Source organism: Mauremys reevesii, linkage group 2, assembly GCF_016161935.1.
Source record: "Mauremys reevesii isolate NIE-2019 linkage group 2, ASM1616193v1, whole genome shotgun sequence".
Taxonomy (NCBI): domain Eukaryota; kingdom Metazoa; phylum Chordata; order Testudines; family Geoemydidae; genus Mauremys; species Mauremys reevesii.
The window spans coordinates 14,319,784-14,339,850 of record NC_052624.1 but is presented as its reverse complement, the minus strand read 5'-3'; the positions used below and the strand labels follow the sequence as shown (position 1 = coordinate 14,339,850).

General features: G+C 43.4%; 1 long non-coding RNA gene across 3 annotated transcripts in view; it reads left to right on the top strand.

The window, feature by feature from the left end:
- LOC120396918 overlaps nt 1-20,067 on the top strand; it is a 49,045-nt gene that overhangs the window by 2,807 nt on the left and 26,171 nt on the right. For all 3 annotated transcript variants that reach the window (XR_005593535.1, XR_005593534.1, XR_005593533.1), the window contains exon 2: nt 1,261-1,403. This is a non-coding gene — a long non-coding RNA (uncharacterized LOC120396918). The remainder of the gene's footprint in view (nt 1-1,260; nt 1,404-20,067) is intronic.

Here is a 20,067-nt window from a genome sequence, read left to right as displayed (position 1 = left end):
ATATTGGAAGGGCAGAAGAGTGAATTGTGGGTCAGCTGTGAGCAGGATGGAGGAATGGGGGAGAGGACTGCATGGTGGAGCAGCTGTGGGGGGAAGATGGAATGGAGGAGAGGAGTGAATAGTGGAGCAGGTTGGAGCAGGAAGACGGGATGGAGGATAGGAATGAATGGTGGAGGAGCTCTGAGGGGAAAGATGGGACAGGGAGAGGAGGGAATGGTGCAGCATATGAGAAGGGATAGGTGGGATGAAGGAGAGGAGAGAATGGTGGAGCAGCTGTGAAGGGGAAGTGGGGATGGGGGAGAGAAATGAATGGTTGTGCTGCTTTAAGCGGGAAGATGGGATTGAGGGGAGAGGAGGAATTTGATTGGAACACATGGAGAGTGATCAACTTGGTAGAGGGGAGAGGACTGGGTTGGGCACAAAGACTGGGAATGTCAGCGGGCAGTGGACACTCTTATTTTAGAATAAGAGTGGCTTTTTGCAGCTTAGCTTAACCCACTTCCAAAGCAACAGAAAGATAAATCAGAAAAAGGGCAGTCTTGTACAGGAACAAGAGCAACCACACAGGGAGATATACTTTACTGGTATAGCTAAAGCCATTTAAATTCTCACCATCTATTATAGTGGTATAACTTTCCCATACAGACAAGCCCTGACTGAAAGTCAATGGAATTTAGGCTCCTAAGTGTCTAACTCCCCTCTGAAAATGGGATTTAGATGCTTTTAAAGATTTTATCCCATGTTCATGAGGAACCATGATAAGGCATCAGGCCAGGCCAGGCAGGTTTATTGCTCTTTCCTACAGAAGAAGGGAATGACAACATATAGCACTTTTCATAGATTGCAAAGCACTTTACAATGGAAGGATCGTTATGCCCATTTTACAGATGGGAAACTAAGGAACAGGGAAGTTAAGTGACTTGCCCAACGTCACCAAGCAGGCCAGTGGCAGAGCGGGGAATGGAAACCAGGTCTCCTGAATCTCAGTCTAGTGCTCTAGCCACTAGGCATCACTGCCTTGGCTGTATCCTGCTTTGGTCTAAGATGTAGCCCTGTTATGCTGATACTGGCTTTTTGATCATTGTGATATGTATTTGTGCTGAAAATTATGTGTGTGCATTTGAGATTCCTATTGCTTTGGTACATATTTATTGGTGCTTTAACAAAATAGACTGCCTCTGGAAGCCTGCTTCCTAGTTTACCCCATCCCAGGTCTTATCCCCCAACTCTCATTTACCCAACTATCTGCTCTGCCATCAGGCTACCAATGCTGCCTCCAGTTCCTGCTCCAAATGAATGTCTCTCCTGGAAACTGCTCAACTCCTATTCCTCAGTCTTCTTGCTCCTCATGTGCAACCTGCACAAGATCCCTCCTTCTCAATGACAATCACATGGGATCTCAGGTGAGACACCATCTTAGTGGAAACTCATTCAGGATCATACATGAAAAATTATTGCTAAAAATAATGTCAATGACATGTATACATTGTAGTTAAAATGTTTTCCCAAGATGATACACTTATACAGTTTTACATGCATTTTGTAACATGATGAAGCAAATAAGGATAGAGCTAGCAACCTTAGTCAATGGGAAATGCTGGATTGTGGGTGTAGCAAGTTGTGATGCTAAATTTAAGGAGGTTTGCTGACTAGCATTTTACATGCACACACTAACTTCATCCCCCCCAGCAATGACTTGATTGTCCCTCTCTTTTATTTGCCTTCAGGGTGAATCTGGTTCCTTATACCAGAGCAAGGCTTTTTTGAGCCGAATGACTATAAATGTTAAATTCATCTATCATTATCATGAAAGCAAAAAATGTGGTGTTACAATACCTCAGGTGAAATGCTGGGAGCAAGTGGAAAAGGACTTATCTTCGATTCATTTTTCTTTAAAAATTGGGAAATTACCTCCATCCCACCAAAATAATATTATTTGTTTATTTTTTATAATGAAATGAGCTCTTTTGTTCCAACTAACCCAAATAGATAGGAAACACTAAAGTCAAATATTTACTTATTTTACTTGTAAATAGCCAAGATGAATAAAAGGTGCAAGGCAAACACAAAAATGGAAATGATTTGCCCAAGGCTACAGAGTAGGTCAGTGGTGGAGCTGAGAACAGAACCACATCTCCCAAGTCCAGGGTCCCGTCCCATAAATCAACTTCCCCGTGTTTCATAAACTTTCCCTATAAAAAGGTACATGCTATTTGAGTGTGTCTTCCTTTCTGAACATTACTTCAGCACATACAGAATATTCAGTCATAAAACTGTTAATGAAAGAACATAACTGAAGGCAGTTACTTAGACTGTAAGCTCTACTTACATTGTAAAGTCTCTGGGGCAGAGACAAGCTTTTTGTTCTGTGTTTGTACAATGCCGAACACAATGGGGTCTGGTCCATGACAATGTCACCTAGGCACTACAGCAACACAAACAAATAAATAATAAAACAATATTAACTGAAACCACTTAAAAAGTGGAAAAATCAGATAAATAAAATAGGGCCACCTGGTTTATTTTATCTAATTTAAAAATTAGATAAAATAAAAAGACATTTTCTGCCACCCTAAACATTTTTTTAAGGGAAATATGCTGGCAAGTTTTGGACATGTTAAAATGTTCAAAACAAGCAGCTGATATAAGCAAAATGTGTATGTTTAGGGGAGCCAATCGATCAGTTGTTGTCTACCTTCCAGCCCACACCCTTTTCTCAAAAATGTGCCCCTGTTTTTTCCTAAGCAATCAGAGCTATTCTAAAAGGATCACCAGAAAGCAGCACAGGTGCTGCAAATATGCCAATTATATTTTGTGGAAAATTTAGATTTTTTTTTCTAAATTTCAAACAAATATTTCTTAAAGGAAAACCTGAAATCCAAAAATTGAAAAATATTTGGCTTTTGAAAAACATTTGAAGTTTTAGAAAATGTTTCTGGATTTAAAAAATGGACTTTGGTTTCTGATTTTGCAATGAAAAACTGGAAAATTCTTAAAAAATGAACGTGTTCTTCACTTTTTTGTCTTTGACAAAAACATTTTCTTCAAAATTAATTTTTGATGAAAAATGGTCAGATAGCTCTAACCAGGGCTGGCTCTAGGCACCAGTGGAGTAAGCACGTGCCTGGGGCCACACATGCTAAGGGGCAGCATTCTGTCCATTTCTGGGGTGGCAGAGTTCGGGTGGCTTTTTTTTTTTTCCTGCTTCGGCAGTTCGGGTGGCAGCAGTCTGAACGTTTTTTTGTTGTTGTTGTTGTTTTTTGCTTGGGGTGGCAAAAATGGTAGAGCTGGCCCTGGCTCTAACAGGCAAACACAGACTGATCTTTCATATAGATTATGAATCACTACCCAATGAATGGAAGATAGCTAATGTAACGCCAATATTTAAAAAGAGCTCTAGAGGTGATCCCAGCAATTACAGACCGGTAAGTCTAATGTCAGTACCAGGCAAATTAGTTGAAACAATAGTAAAGAATAAAATTGTCAGACACAGAAGAACATAAATTGTTGGGCAAAAGTCAACATGGTTTCTGTAAAGGGAAATCATGTCTTACTAATCTATTAGAGTTCTTTGAAGGGGTCAACAAACATGCACATTGGAAAAAATAACCCCAACTATACATACAATATGATGGGGGCTAATTTAGCTACAACTAATCAGGAAAGAGATCTTGGCGTCATTGTGGATAGTTCTCTGAAGACGTCCACGCAGTGTGCAGCAGCAGTCAAAAAAGCAAACAGGATTTTAGGAATAATTTAAAAAGGGATAGAGAATAAGAAGGAGAATATCTTATTGCCCTTATAGAAACCGACATCTTGAATACTGCATACAGATGTGCTCTCCTCATCTCAAAAAAGATATACTGGCATTAGAAAAAGTTCGGAAAAGGGCAACTAAAATTATTAGGGTTTGGAATGGGTCCCATATGAAGAAAGATTAAAGAGGCTAGGACTTTTCAGCTTGGAAAAGAGGAAACTAAGGGGGCTATCATAAAGGTATATAAAATCATGAATGGTGTGGAAAAAGTGAATAAGGAAAAGTTATTTACTTGTTCCCATAATATAAGAACTAGGGGGCCACCAAATGAAATCACTGGGCAACAGGTTTAAAACAAATAAAAGGAAGTTATTCTTCAAACAGCACACAGTCAACCTGTGGAACTCCTTTCCTGAGGAGGTTGTGAAGGCTAGGACTATAACAGGGTTTAAAAGAGAACTAGATAAATTCATGGAGGTTAAGTCCATTAATGGCTATCAGCCAGGATGGGTAAGGAATGGTGTTCCTAGCCTCTGTCACAGGGTGGAGATGGATGGCAGGAGAGAGACCACTTAATCATTACCTGTTAGGTTGCCTCCCACCTGGCATTGGCCACTGTCGGTAGACAGGATACTGGACTGGATGGACCTTTGGTCTGACCCAGTATGGCCGTTCTTATGTTCATTAGTTATTCAGTGAAGCACAATACATAACTTACTTTTTATTTGTGAGCTTAAGTCACAAAGTTCCACATGAAGTTTGCTATCATGTCAAAACAGAAACTGTTTAAGAATCTTCCTCTAGTACAGGAGTAGGCAACCTATGGTACGCATGCCAAAGGCGGCACGTGAGCTGATTTTAGTGGCACTCACACTGCCTGGGTCCTGGCCACCGGTTTGAGGAGCTCTGCATTTTAATTTAATTTTAAATGAAGCTTAAATTTTTTAAAACCTTATTTTCTTTACATACAACAATAGTTTAGTTATATATTATAGACTTATAGAGAAAGACCTTCTAAAAATGTTAAAATGTATTATGGCATGCAACACCTTAAATTAGAGTGAATAAATGAAGACTCAGCACACCGCTTCTGAAAGGTTGCCAACCCCTGCTCCTATAGTAGGTGTGATGCAATAATTATGAATAATTCTGTGTCAAGCCAACATCTCCCTCTACTGGCTAAAGAAAATATTGTTTCTTGTGGCAGCAATTACCTTTAAAACAAAGATGAACTGTAAAGAAACAAAGGAGTGGGCATGTTTCTCTGAGCCAGAGTATGTCCTGCAGGTAAACAATAGGAGCAGCCTGAAGAGCAGAACTACACATAATTTTAAACTGAGCTATTACTTTTGAGTTGCCAACAAAGCAGACCCCAGGAAGGAGTCAATTTTAGATACTAATGCCCCAATCCTGCACATATTTATGTATGTTTAACTTTACTTGCTCTGAGTAGTCTCAGTGATTTTAGTGAAACTACTCAGAATGCAAAACTTTGAGTATTTGAGTAAATCTTTGAAGTAGGAGGTCCTAACTCCAAGCCTGTGTGCTCTGTTGTGGATGAGGGTGGGACTCAGCCTGTTCACACTGGCCAAAATCAAAAGCAGAGGTTTAAACCCATAATATCCCTGATATTTCTATGCTAAATAATGAAGTCAAAATAAGTAAATGATTTGCTAAGTTTATCTTTAAACATAATACAGGAACCAAAAATCCTTTTTGTTTTGTGTTCAGTTCTCCTTTAAAGGGACATCGTTGGGTTAAAGAAAATCACTTAAAAACCCCAACCCATTTCCCTTCATTACTAACAGCACCTTATATTTTTAAAATCTCATTTACTTTCCACTCAATGCTGGTTTACTCTCTTGCATTTCACTCAGATTAGATGCAGAAAATATACTATTCAGTACACTATCTGGCTGTCATGCACTAGCACAGTGATGCAATGTGAAAGCAGCACACAGTGTAGGGGAATGTTTGAAACCAAAGAGTTAAATTGTGTTTCTTTTTAATTAATGAAAAAATGTAGCACAAGATTACTTGGCAACCTAGGCAACTGAATGGTGTCATTTTATGCCATTCTGTCAGAAGGAAACATGGACACATGCTACATTTGTGATGGAGAAACTCTACTTCAGATCTTTTCAGCTGGAGGGATGTACTGGAACTGTGTCATGGACGGTTGCCCAATAGAGTATAGCCAACCCCAAGCATGCAAATTTCATAAGTCAGGCCCCTAAAATCACGAGATTGGCTTTAAAATCATTATTTTTAAAAAAAACTTCCTTTTTTTCCCCAAATGAAATATCTAATTCTCAGGCAATCCCAAGATTCCAGGAGCTGGAGAATTAAGACATGTAACTGTAATTTTGAGGCTTGTGATAAAAATGCAAGAGTTGGCAACCCCACCATTGCTTTGGTCTTTGATAAAAAATAAAATCTGAACCAGATAAAGTCTGGTCTTGGGAAGGAAGGAAGGAACACCTTGCTCCCTGTCCCTCCTACCCATCACCCAATCTCAGAACAGCTACTCACTTGCACAAGGCTCAACGCCAGAGCAAGGGAAACAGCACTTCAAGGGCTGTAGAGCTGGCTTCACAGTCTCTTGAAGCAGCACTGTGTGCTGTGGTGAAGGAAAGAATGGGGGACAGAGAAGGATCTTGTTATTATGAATCATATATATTATGGCAGTGCCCAGGACCAACCAACGTCGGTGTCTTATTGTGCTGGGCACTGTATAAATAGAGTAATGGACAGTCACTCCTTTGTAAAGCTTACAATCAAATATACCAGTGTTCACGCTACAGCAGAACTAACCCACTCCCAGCAACCTTCCCATACCAAAGCAGTATGAACCAAAACCTTCCCATTGTTTCTTCTTTTGACATGGCCACAAATGATTGTGAAAGATGGTGGGTTCATGGGATGATTTTGTGGCCCTGTTTTTGGTCACTGACCAAAACACGCTGAGAATCACTGCTCTAGAGAATTGCTTGGTTCCTTAAGTTTGCTGGTTCAATGGAACTAAATGTTAATAGAGGCTCCTAAACCCAGTGGTACTGCTCAGATGAGGACTTTTGGGATAGGGGGAGCCTATACAGGAAGGATGGGCTCCACCTAACCCAAAGTGGATCCAGACTGCTGGCACTTAATATTAAAAAGGTTGCAGAGCAGTTTTTAAACTAAGAGATGGGGAAAAGCCGATTGCTGCAGAGGAGCACGTGGAATGGACAGAGACTTTTCTTAGAGAAGAGTCCATTGATAGAGATTCTCTAGGTTATAGTCAGGAGCAGAGGATGGAAGAGGATAAAGTATGGGCCAGATCAGATGAGAAACATTCAAATGAAAAAGAATCTGACACATCAGAAAAGGGCAGACAAATAAACAGTGACAAGTTTTTAAAGTGCTTGTACACAAATGCTAAAAGTCTAAATAATAAGATGGGTAAACTAGAGTGCCTCGTGTTAAAGGAGGATATTGATATAATAGGCATCACAGAAACCTGGTGAAGTGAGGACAATCAATGGGACACAATCATTCCGGGTACAAAATAGATCGGTAGGATAGAACAGGTTGCGTGGTGGTGGTGGGGGGGGGGAGGGTGGCACTATATGTGAAAAAAAATGTAGAATTAAATGAAGTAAAAATATTAAAGTAATGCACATGTTTCATAGAATCTCTATGGATAGTATTTCCATGCTCTAATAAGAAGATGACAGTAGGGATCTATTATCGACCACCTGACCAGGACAGTGATAGTGACTATCAAATGCTAAGGGAGATTAGAGAGACTATCAAAATAAAGAAATCAATAATAGTGGGGGGTTTCAATTATCCCCATATTGACTGGGTACATGTCACCTCAGGATGAAATGCATAGACAAAATTTCTCAATACTTTAAATGACTGCTTCTTGGCGCAGCTGGTACAGGAACCCACAAGGGGAGAGGCAATTCTCGATTTAGTCCTGAGTGGAGTGCAGTATCTGGTCCAAGAGGTAACTATAACAGGACCGCTTGGAAATAGTGACCATAATATAACAACATTTAACATTCCTGTGGTGGGAAAAACACCTCAGCAGCCCAACGCTGTGGCATTTAATTTCAGAAAGGGGAACGATGCAAAAATGAGGAGGTTAAACAGAAATTAAAAGGTACAGTGACTAGAGTGAAATCCCTGCAAGCTGCATGGACACTTTTCAAAGACACCATAATAGAGGCCCAACTTAAATGTATACCCCACATTAAAAAACACAGTAAAAGAACTAAAAAAGAGCCACCATGGCTTAACAACTGTGTAAAAGAAGCAGTGAGAGATAAAAAGGCATCTTTTAAAAAGTGGAAGTCAGGTCCCAGTGAGGTAAATAGAAAGGAGCATAAACACTGCCAAATTAAGTGAAAAAAATGTAATAAGAAAAGCCAAAAAGGAGTTTGAAGAACAGCTAGCCAAAAACTCCAAAGGTAATAACAAAATGTTTTTTAAGGAAGCCTGCTAAACAATCAGTGGGCCCCTGGATGATCAAGATACAAAAGGAGCACTTAAAGATGATAAAGTCATTGCAGAGAAACTAAATGAATTCTTTGCTTCAGTCTTCACTGCTGAGGATGTTAGGGAGATTCCCAAACCTGAGCAGTCCTTTGTAGGTGACAAATCAGAGGAATTGTCACAGATTGAAGTGTCATTACAGGAGGTTTTGGAATTAATTGATAAACTTAACAGTAAGAAGTCACCGGGACCAGATGGCATTCACCCAAGAGTTCTGAAAGAACTTAAATGTGAAAATTGTGTAACTATTAACTATGGTTTGTAACCTGTCCTTTAAATCAGCTTCTGTACCCAATGACTGGAACTTAGCTAATGTAACACCAATATTTAAAAAGGGCTCTAGAGGTGATCCCGGCAATTACAGACCGGTAAGTCTAATGTCAGTACCAGGCAAATTAGTTGAAACAATAGTAAAGAATAAAATTGTAAGACATATGGAAGAACATAAATTGTTGGGCAAAAGTCAACATGGTTTCTGTTAAGGGAAATCGTGTCTTACTAATCTATTAGTTCTTTGAAGGGGTCAACAAACGTGTGGACAAGGGGGATCCAGTGAACATAGTATACTTAGATTTCCAGAAAGCCTTTGACAAGGTCCCTCACCAAAGGCTCTTATGTAAATTGTCATGGGATAAGAGAGAAGATCCTTTCATGGACTGAGAACTGGTTAAAAGACACAGAACAAAAGGTAGGAATAAATGGTAAATTTTCAGAATGGAGAGGGGTAACTAGTGGTCTTCCCCAAGGGTCAGTCCTAGGACCAGTCCTATTCAACTTATTCATAAATGATCTGGAGAAAGGGGCAAAGTTTGCAGACGATACTAAACTGCTCAAGATAGTTAAGACCAAAACAGACTGTGAAGAACTTCAAAACGATCTCACAAAACTAAGTGATTGGGCAACAAAATGGCAAATGAAATTTAATGTGGATAAATGTAAAGTAATGCACATTGGAAAAAATAACTCCAACTATACATACAATATGATGGGGGCTAATTTAGCTACAACTAATCAGGAAAGAGATCTTGGAGTCATCGTGGATAGTTCTCCGAAGACGTGCATGCAGTGTGCAGTGGCAATCAAAAAGCAAACAGGATGTTAGGAATCATTAAAAAAGGGATAGAGAATAAGATGGAGAATATCTTGTTGCCCTTATATAAATCCATGGTATGCCGACATTTTGAATACTGCGTACAGATGTGGTCTCCTCATCTCAAAAAAGATATACTGGCATTAGAAAAGGTTCAGAGAAAGGCAACTAAAATGATTAGGGGTTTGGAATGGGTCCCATATGAGGAAAGATTAAAGAGGCTAGGACTTTTCAGCTTGGAAAAGAGGACACTAATCATAGAATCTCAGGGTTGGAAGGGACCTCAGGAGGTCATCTAGTCCAACCCTACTAAGGGAGGGTATGACAGAGGTATATAAAATCATGAGTGGTATGGAGAAAGTGAATAAGGAAAAGTTATTTACTTGTTCCCATAATATAAGAACTAGGGGCCACCAAATGAAATCAAGGGGCAGCAGGTTTAAAACAAATAAAAGGAAGTTTTTCTTCACACAGCGCACAGTCAACCTGTGGAACTCCTTTCCTGAGGAGGTTGTGAAGGCTAGGACAAGAACAGGGTTTAAAAGAGAACTAGACAAATTTTTGGAAATTAAGTCCATTAAAGGCTATTAGCCAGGACGGGTAAGGAATGGTGTCCCTAGCCTCTGTTTGTCAGAGGTGGAGATGGATGGCAGGAGATAGATCACTTGATCATTACCTATTAGGTTCACTCCCTCTGGAGCACCTGGCATTGGCCACTGTTGGCAGACAGGATAACGGGCTGGATGGACCTTTGATCTGACCTAGTATGGCCATTCTTATGCCATCTTCAGCTGAGCACTACCAAAAAAGGAGCAGGAAACAGAAGGTTGTATGGGACAGATAAAGGATATCAGCTCTATCATATCACTGTCATGCTACTAATTTGTTAATGGTGTCAGAATGTAACAAAATGGCAACTACAACTACACAGCTAGATTGCATAAAAAGCTGCATCAAATTCCTTTGGAAATTCAACTCCTTGCCCCATGGACAACTGGGTTCTATTTCTCCTTTCATCTGTCTGTTTGAATTCCATGTTCAATGGAATCCTGACATAAACTTAGCTGATATGTCAGGATGCATCTGTATGAGTTTTCAGTTTCTCTTTTTTAATTAGGTATGCCATACTAATGCAGAATCTCTCAAAGATCTGTGGGGAAAAACTATAATGCCTGGATTTATTTGTTTAATCAAACCCTGAGATATAATATTAAAATGGACTAATCTAATTTAAGAGAAGAATTGATGGGCAGGGAGTGCCTGAATGAACTAATGTGTCCAAGTGTGAAGAAAATGTTCAGTGTCCTGAAACATACAGTAGAGCTCACATTATTAAAGCAAGATGTGTTAAACCTCCTTCCCCAAAACCCCCACAAAATAGCTTGCCTCCAACAACATTCCACCAACTGGAAAGGAAGATGATTTTCAGCCTTGCACCCAAGCATTGATGAAAACCGTAATTACTATGGTGAATGGAAACAATGCTATAATGCAAAGGTTAAAATCTAACAGATTGTCCATATTTCTGCCATGTTCCCTGTACCACTTCAGGACTGTCAAAGGAGACAGGAGAGAAAAATTGAGGTCTTTTCCTCAGGCTGGTTTCAGTTTCAGCTCCTCTTACTGGGGGTCAAAATTTACCCCAGATTGGCCTGGTTTTTATGTTTTCTCCCTCAAAAAGGCTATGAAAAAAGTACTTTGATAACTTACTTCAATTAGGTAATTCTGTGTTCATGCACCCAATCAGTTTGAAGAACCTGAATGGCACAAATATTCTCATAACACAAGAACTAGGGGTCACTAAATGAAATTAATAGGCAGCAGGTTTAAAACAAACAAAAGGAAGTATTTTTTCACACAGCACACAGTCAACCTGTGGAACCCTTTGCCAGAGGATATTATGAAGGCCAACACTATAACAGGGCTCAAAAAAGAACTAGATAAATTCATGGAGGATAGGTCCATCAATGGCTAGTATCCAGGATAGGCAGGAATGGTGTCCCTAGCCTCTGTTTGCCAGAAGCTGGAAATGGGCGACAGGGGATGAATCACTTGATGATTTCCTGTTCTGTTCATTGCTTCTGGGGCACCTGGCATTGGCCACTGTTGGAAGACAGGATACTGGGCTAGATGGACCTTTGGCCTGACCCAGTATGGCTGTTCTTATGTTCTTATTAAGCCTTTAGGCTTGGACTCAGGAGATATAGATTCAATCCCTGGCTTTGCCATATTCTCTGTGGGTGACCTTGGGCAAGTCACTTAATCACTTGGTGGCTCAGTTCCCACTGTAGAATGGGAATAATAGGATTTTCCTAGCGCAAAGGGGCGCTGTGAGGATAAATTCATTAATGTCTATGTAGTTGTCACATCTTGTTGTCCGGCAACTCTGTGTCTCAGATCTCTCCATCTTAGCTTTTCACCATCTGAGATTCCTTCATAACTTGCTGTCTTCTTATTCACATGTGGTTTCACCCTCTGGGCCTTGGATTGAAAATGGCTGATGATGCTTTACACGTCAAAGACCTGTTTCAAAGTCAATATAAAACCCACACTGAAATAAATTTCCCCTTCTTCTTCCTCGGTTCTTCTTTGTTAGCTCCCTCTTATTTGCCCTTCACCAAGGCCAAGTCATGCCTGACCAACTTGATTGCCTTCTATGATGAGATAACTGGCTCTGTGGATCTAGGGAAGGCAGTGGATGTGATATACCTTGACTTTAGCAAAGCTTTTGATATGGGCTCCCACAATATTCTTGCCAGCAAGTTAAAGACGTATGGATTGGATGAATGGACTATAAGGTGGATAGAAATCTGGCTAGATCATCAGGCTCTATGGGTAGTGATCAACGGCTCAATGTCTAGTTGGCAGCCAGTATCAAGAAGAGTTCCCCAGGGGTTGGTTTTGTTCAACATCTTCATTAATGAACTGGCTGATGGCATGGATTGCACCCTCAGCAAGTTTGTGGATGACACTAAGCTGGCGGGAGAGGAAGATACCCTGGGCTAAAAAAAATGTGATGAGGTTCAACAAGTGCAGAGTCCTGGACTTAGGATGGAAGAATCCCATGCACTGCTACAGGCTGGGAACTGACTGGCTAAGCGGCAGTTCTGCAGAAAAGGACCTGGGGATTCAGTGGATGACAGGCTGGATATGAGCCAACAGTGTGCTCTTGTTGCCAAGAAGACTAACAGCATTAGCAGGAGAGTTGCTAGCAGATCGAGGAAAGTGATTATTCCCCTCTATTCTGCCCTGGTGAGGCCACATCTGGAGCACTGCATCCAGTTTTGGGCCCCCCCACTACAGAAAGGATGTGGACAAATTGGAGTCCAGCAGAGGGCAACGAAAATTATTAGGGAACTGGGCTTATTTAGTCTGCAGACGAGTGAGGGGGGATTTGATAGCAGCCTTCAACTACCTGAAGGGGGGTTCCAAAGAGGATGGAGCTCGGCTGTTCTCAGTGGTGGCAGATGACAGAACAAGGAGTAATGGTCTCAAGTTGCAATGGGGGAGGTCTAGGTTGGATATTAGGAAAAACTGTTTCACTAGAAGGGTGGTGAAGCACTGGAATGGGTTACCTAGGAAGGTGGTGGAATCTCCATCCTTAGAGGTTATTAAGGCCTGGCTTGACAAAGCCTTGGATGGGATGATTTAATTGGGGCTGGTCCTGCTTTGAGCAGGGAGTTGGACTAGATGACCTCCTCTGGTCTCTTCCAACCCTAATATTCTATGACTGTATGATTCCAAGAGCACCAGAGCAAGAATAGAGGGAGACAACCATGTAGGGGATGGAAAGTTGCCTTCGCCGTTGACGGAGCAACAAAATAAAGGTAGCATTGATTTCTCTGAGAGAGAAGGGGTAAGGCAAATAATGGACACAATGTAGCAAAAATAAGAAGACTGAGGAGAACACTCTGAGGGAGGGAATGAAGAAATCGTTCCGCTCCTACCCATGTTATTTCAACCCAAGGGTCAAAATGGAGTGAGAAAAAGATGGAGGTACTCTTCCAGGCCATCCCCATAAAGTAAACTCTGCCCATGTGAAATACCAAAATGAGACACCACTCACAGATTGCGCAGATGTTCAATACATGGTCACCCGTGCTACTTGATTTCACGAGTTTGGCTACCCTTAGTGGCTTCCATAGGCCCATGGGTTCTGCTAGGCTCCTTGGGATTGGCTCCTTCTTAATTGAGAAAAAATAAATAATTGGTGGTATCTCTCAAATGGCACCCATATGTGGCACCAAAAGATGATGTCACTCACAGCAAATCATATAGGTCTGTGATTCTTCCTTTTCTACACGAGGGATGAAATAGTTAATTCTGACAGTGAAATTGTCATCACTGGACAGCTGAGTGAACCTTTCACTGAGATTCCTGTGGCAGTTAACAATCCTCAGAGCCATTGTTCCAGACCCTCTGCAAACTCATCTTTGCATCAGCTTCACTTAGTTCACATTTTTGAGACTTTCTTCACAACCCTAACAGTAGAGACCTATTATTATAAAAATGAAAAATGAAATTCAGAAAAACAACATAGTAGCTTGAGAGAGATGCCATTACTGCATGAGGGTGCATACAGGCTGTTTTCAAACCACGAAGCACTATGCCAGTGTCAGCATTTCAATTTGAAGGGATGGACTCTTTTAAAAATACTTTTCTTAGGTGTTTTTAAAGTGTTTAGATACCAAATAGTGTCAAGTGACAAAGTGTGCTAGCTGGTGCTACTCTCAATGTCTAGAAGTGAGTTCTATGTAATTGCCCTGCATTCACTGAACACACTTCACTGGGAGAGTTTGGAGCATGCAAGAATTAGAGTAGTCCCTTAGGGTAGGTCTATCCTTACCACGCGGGTCGACGCGGAGAGTTCGACTTCTCGGAGTTCGAACTATCGCGTCTAATCAAGACGCGATAGTTCGAACTCCCCACGCGCTCCGTTCGACTCCGGAACTCCACCACCGCGAACGGCGGTGGCGGAGTCAACCTTGGAGCCGCGGACTTCGATCCTGCGGCGTCTGGACGGGTGAGTAGCCCGAACTAAGGTACTTCGACTTCAGCTACGCTAGTCGCGTAGCTGAAGTCGCGTACCTTAGTTCGACCCCCCCCCCTTAGTGTAGACCAGGCCTTAGAGACTTTAAATTTTGCTTCCTTTTTCTTCATGTTGTGGAGTTTCCGTTTCATTCATCAATTTCAGACCGATAGTTTCTGTTGAATTCCCCAAAGTCTGTCTCAGTAGTGTGTGATCTGGGTGATACCATCATTTCTTTAGAACAGCTGGAGTTTTCCATCCTCTTCCTCCATCCACTTTGACGCAAATATGGTCATCAAGTTCCATACACGCACACCCAAAATATTTCTCATGCCATACTGTTTAAATATGAATATATAATACTATAGTAAATGAAACAATGAATTCACACTTCTGTGGCTCTTTTGGGTAATGCTGATTGCTAATTTGGCTCCTAAACCACTGAGGTTTGAGTATCACTGATGTACACCCTTTCCAGCACTCACTAAAGGTATGCTCCAGTATTCTTCATGCAGTGCCTCCTAGTGGTAATCAACCTCCCCCACCCGCTTCTGGCTTATGGTGCTTTCCCATTGTTGTTAATATTAAATGTGTTAAGCATCTGGTCACAATTAACCTTTTTTTAGTGAAGACTGAAGCAAAAGAGGTATTAAACATCTCAGGCCTGGTCTACACTAGGCGTTTAAATCGGTTTTAGGAGCGTAAAACCGATTTAACGCCAAAACCGTCCACACTAGGAGGCACCTTATATCGATTTTAATGGCCCTTTAAACCGGTTTCTGTACTCCTCCCTAACGAGAGGAATGCGCTAGTATCGGTATTAACATATCGGATTAGGGTTAGTGTGGGCGCTGATCGACGGTATTGGCCTCCGGGAGCTATCCCACAGTGCACCAGTGACCGCTCTGGACGCAATCTGAACTTCGGATGCAGTGGTCAGGTAAACAGGAAAAGCCCGCGAACTTTTGAATATTTCCTGTTTGCCCAGCGTGGAGCTCCGATCAGCACGGGTGGTGATGCAGTCGAAATCAAAATAAAAAGAGCTCCCGCATGGACCATGCGGATGTGATCGCTGTAAGGGCAGGCAAATCCGTTCTATCAGCGCTCCGTTACAGAAGATGAAATTCAGAATCCTTTTTAAAAAATCTCCAGACAGACGCCATAGCAGGGACTCAGCGCACTGCAGCGTGACAAGCGTAACGGAAAGCCAAAGAATCAAATGGATGCTCATGGACTGGAGGACTGAAGCTATCCCACAGTTCCTGCAGCCTCCGAAAAGTATTTGCATTCTTGGCTGAGCTCCAAATGCTTCTAGGGTCAAACACAGTGTCCGGGTCAGGGCATAGCTTGGCAATCTACTCACCCACCCCACCCACCCCAGAAGCGAAAGGTAAAACAATCCTCTGACTCTTTTACATGTCACCCTATCTTTACTGAATGCTGCAGATAGACGCGATAGTGCAGCACTCAACACCAACCTCCTTGCTCCCCGTCATGGCGGCTGATGGTACAAAAAGATGGAAATCCATCCTCATCATCAGCATAAGCTGATCGTGCAAAATGATGGAAATCTATCCTCATCATCAGCCTCAGCTGATGGTACAAAAGGACTGGTAACCATCCTCGTCATCAGCCTATTGGCCCTAATTTTTTCTGGTGGATGGATGGTGCAATATGGCTGGTAACCATCCTCATCATAGCAACAGGGGGCTGAGCTCCATCAGCCCCCACCCTTCATGTGTAAAGAAAAGATTCAGTTGCCCCTGGACTAGCAGTGGGATGCTGGGCTTCTCTCCTACACACTGCTTAATGTCCTGTCTGGACTATCATAGCAGCTGGAGGCTGCCTTCCACTCATTTCTCACTAACAAGTCAGTGTGTCTTATTCCTGCATTCTTTATTAATTCATCACACAAGTGGGGGGACAATGCTACGGTAGCCAAGAAAGGCTGGGGGAAGAACGGAATCAACAGGTGGGGTTGTTACAGGAGCACCCCCTGTGAATAGCATACAGATAATTTCTGCGGGCTCTGACACAGAGCAGGTGGTTCTCTAGCACACTTGCCTATATTAGGCAGCACAGATTCTATTTTTAGATACCAAAAAGGAGGGATTGACTCAGGGAGTCATTCCCAATTTTTGCTTAGCCCCTGGCTGATCGGCCAGGGGCACTTATGACAGCAGCCAATGGTACAAAGCGATGGAAGGTACAATATGGCTAGTAACCACTCTTGGCTTTTGCGCCTGGCTGATTGACCAGGGCACTAGCAGCAAATGGTACAAAAGGACTGGTAGCCATGATCATCCTCAGTTCCAATTTATGGAAGGGTTTGGATGGTGCAATATGGCTAGTAACCATCTCTGCTGTCATGCAAAAGCAAAAGCATGCTTCTGTGTAGCGCTGCTGAATCGCCTCTGTGAGCGGCATCTAGTACATATACGGTGAGAGTCACAAACGGCAAAACAAGCTCCATGATTGCCATGCTATGGCATCTGCCAGGGCAATCCAGGGAAAAAAGGCGCGAAATGCTTGTCTGCCGTTGCTTTCCCAGACGAAGGAGTGACTGACGACATTTACCCAGAACCACCCGCGACAATGATTTTTGCCCCATCAGGCACTGGGATCTCAACCCGGAAGTTCCAAGGGGCGGGGGAGGCTGCGGGAACTATGGGATAGCTAGGGAATAGCTACCCACAGTGCAACGCTCCAGAAATCGACGCTAGCCTCGGACCATGGACGCACACCACCGATTTAATGTTTTTAGTGTGGCCGCGCGCACTCGATTTTATAAAATCTGTTTTACAAAACCGGTTTATGCAAATTCGGAATAGTCCCGTAGTGTAGACGTACCCTCAGTCTTCTGAGTGAAATCCATTATTAGCTCTCCTTCTCTGCTTAGTAGTAAGCCTACACTTTTCTTTGGCTTTGGCTTTCTCTTAATGTATCTCTTCTTATTGACTTTTATGTCCCTTGTATGTTCATAATAAGTAATACTTTACTTAAAGCCTCAGTTCCTGGATTCATGTGATTATATGTGAGTCTCAGCTTTCATTTGAAAAACGTTTATAGTCTTCATAATTGTGGACATTAAAAACATGAACCCTAAAGGCTTCAAAACCAGAAGAGAAATAAAAGAACTATTTTTTTTTTAAATCTGATAAATAACGATTTACCAAGGATTGTGGCAGAGTCTCCATCACTGACAATTTTTAAATCAAGATTAATTTTTTAAAATAGATATGCTCTAGTAATATTGGGAAGTTCTATAGCCTGGGTTATACAGAAGGTCAGACTAGAGAATCACAATGTTCTCTTCTGGCCTTAGAATCTATGAATCATTTTTCAAGGCCTGACACATGATTTTTTAATGCTGGGTCTTGGCAGTACTGCATACACACCCCCACAGAGATTTGCACATAATCTATAATAACACTTATCTTAAAAGTAAAAGTCTAGTGATAATTTTAAATTATTCAGTTTGGGGCCAATCCTAGTTGATTTCACTCCAGACCCGTGAGCAGTAGATTTAGAAACCCTGGAATGGTGTGCACCCTTAACACACACACACACACACACACACACACACACACACACACACACACACACAAGCAGAGACACTGCTACTTCCTACCTCTTTACACAGCTCTCCCCTACCCAGAACTTTCTGCATAACCGTTGCCCCTTCCTCCAAATAAAGAGCCCCTACACACTTACCCATAGCAGCTGGTAGAACAAAGATCCCCTTACTCCAGCCTCTGCACACTGGATAAAAGGTCTGGAGCAATGTAGAGGGGTCCTAAACATCCAATTATAGCCAAAGGAACAGTCCCCCTGGGGCAGACACTGGAAGATAACCATATTCTGTCCTGTGAGGATCTCCTTGCAAGCCATGCTGTAGGGGATGTGCTGGGGAGCAGGCCTGGAGATGAAAATGGCATATTAGGGATGGGGGCACAGCACAACAAGGATTCCAAGTGACAATGCAGCCTGCACAGCAGCCCAGGGAAGCAGCTGTACCTTAGATCAGCACACAGGGTTGCCTAAGGCCTGGTCTACACTACGGGGGCGGGGTGTCGAACTAAGGTACGCGACTTCAGCTACGCGAATAGCATAGCTAAAGTCGAACTACCTTAGTTCGACTGACTTACCCGTCCTGACGCCGCGGGATCGAAGTCCACGGCTCCAAGGTCGACTCCGCCACCGCCGTTCGCGGTGGTGGAGTTCCGGAGTCGAACGGAGCATGTGGGGAGTTCGAACTATCGCGTCTTGATTAGACGCGATAGTTCGAACTCCGAGAAGTCGAACTCTCCGCGTCGACCCGCGTCGACCTACGGTCTATACTTACCGCGCGGGTCGATGCGGAGAGTTCGACTTCTCGGAGTTCGAACTATCGCGTCTAATCAAGATGTGATAGTTCGAACTCCCCACGCGTTCCGGTCGACTCCGGAACTCCACCACTGCGAACGGCGGTGGCGGAGTCGACCTTGGAGCCGCGGACTTCGATCCCACGGCGTCAGGACAAGTAAGTCAGTCGAACTAAGGTAGTTCGACTTCAGATACGCTATTCGCGTAGCTGAAGTTGTGTACCTTAGTTCGACCCCCCCCCCCTCGTAGTGTAGACCAGGCCTAAGATACATTGGGGGCCACTCCCGCCACTGAAGCAGCCCAGGATTGGGAGGGTGCAAAGGTGGTTTTAAAGCTACCTTAGTCCAGGGGTTCTCAAGCTTTTTCTTGATGAGCCCCCCCCCACCCAACATGCTATAAAAACACCAGGGCCTGGCAGGTGAGGGGAGAGTGTGGGCTTCGGGGAGGGGGGAGACTCTTGGTCATAGGCATAGCTTTACTTCTATTTTGGGGGGAGCAAGGGCTGACGGGCTTTGAGCAGGCTCCCCACAGCAGGGTCCAGGGAGGAAGCAGCACCTCCCTCCCCTGACTCACTCAGGAGGCCACCTAGCCTGTCTGGCCTGTGGGGGAGCAACCAAAAAATATAAATCAAAGTGGGGACTCAGTTCAAAAAGTTTAAAAACTGCTCAGGGTGCAGGGAGGGGGTAGCTAGGGGCTGTGTGCAGGGAGAGGAATAGCTTGGGGTGCAGGCAGGGGAGTAGCTCAGTGTGCAGGGAGGGGATAGATAGGGGCTGTGTGCAGGGAGGGGAGTAGCTCAGGGTGCAGGGAGGGGGTAGCTGGGGCTGTGTGCAGGGAGGGGAGTAGCTCAGGGTGCAGGGAGGGGATAGATAGGGACTGTGGGCAGGGAGAGGAGTAGCTCAGGATGCAGGGAGGGGGTAGCTGGGGCTGTGTGCAGGCAGGGGAGTAGCTCAGGATGCAGAAGCGGGTAGCTGGGGCTGTGTGCAGGGAGGGGAGTAGCTCAAGGTGCAGGGAGGGGGTAGCTGGGACTGTGTGCAGGGAGGGGAGTAGTTCAGCGTGCAGGGAGGGGGTAGCTGGGGCTGTGTCCAGGCAGGAGAGTAGCTCAGGGTGCAGGGAGGGGATAGATAGGGACTGTGGGATTGGGGTTCAGGAAGGGGTATGGGTTCTGGGCTGGGGATGCAGGCTCTGGGTTGGGCCCAGGGATGAGGAGTTTGGGGTGCAGATGGGGCTGCAAGTTTGGGGGGGCTTAGGGCTGGGGCAGGGGCTCAGGGTTATCTCAGGCAGCTC